Genomic DNA, 737 nt, shown 5'->3' on the forward strand with positions numbered 1-737 from the left:
GATCTGGTATGAAGAAACCATCCTACAGCGTCAGGGAGGTAACGTTGGAGATCAGCGCCATCTGATGTAGAGATTTGATCTGAGAAGGTCTGTGTTTACTGTTGAGAATCTCAGCCTGCAGATCCTAATGAGGAAATTCCTAAATGAATGTATTTTCTATGTGTTGTTACACCTTCCTTGGCTGCAGAGACGGTGTGACCTGCTTATACATAAAGTTGATTTTGTTTGGCACTCACCAACTGGGAGGATGATGTTCAGTAGGGAGCGGAATTTTTAAATTTAATTTTTTAAATTTATTTATTTTTTTATTTAGAAATTTAAAATAAAAATAGGTTTGATTTGGCAGGGCTCTCTCTCTGTGTGTGTGTGTGTGTGTGTGTGTGTGTGTGTGTGTGTGTGTGTTTTTCCCAACCTCTTTCCTGCAAATGCTCTATGTTGTTGGAACCAGAGTCCATTAACCCGACTATTCCTGCTCTGGGAGTGACCTCAGTGTTTGGGTATTTGTTCCTGTGTTGACCAGGAGTATCTTTTCTCTCAGCAGAAAGACTTCTTGTCCCCTGCTAGTGATTCAATGAAAAATACACAACAGTCAGCTCAACAGCCCTGTTTGCAAAACTGCAAATCATCTTTACCTGGAGCCTCCTAGTTTAGTTTAAAAGACACACAAACTCCATCACCACCATGTGGATATTAACTGTATAAGTGTCTCAACCTGGCAACAGAAGCTTTTTGGAGGC

At 40.8% G+C, this 737-nt stretch overlaps 1 long non-coding RNA gene across 1 annotated transcript in view; it reads right to left on the minus strand.

Moving 5' to 3' along the window:
* Window positions 1-737, minus strand: part of LOC147817887 (uncharacterized) — a 165,011-nt gene that overhangs the window by 87,996 nt on the left and 76,278 nt on the right. The gene's annotated exons all lie outside the window — the stretch shown is intronic.

The sequence above is a fragment of the Seriola lalandi genome, unplaced genomic scaffold (genome assembly GCF_002814215.2).
Source record: "Seriola lalandi dorsalis isolate HSWRI2012SDOR001 ecotype SW California unplaced genomic scaffold, Sedor1 jcf7180002054861, whole genome shotgun sequence".
NCBI classification, from domain to species: Eukaryota; Metazoa; Chordata; class Actinopteri; order Carangiformes; family Carangidae; genus Seriola; species Seriola lalandi.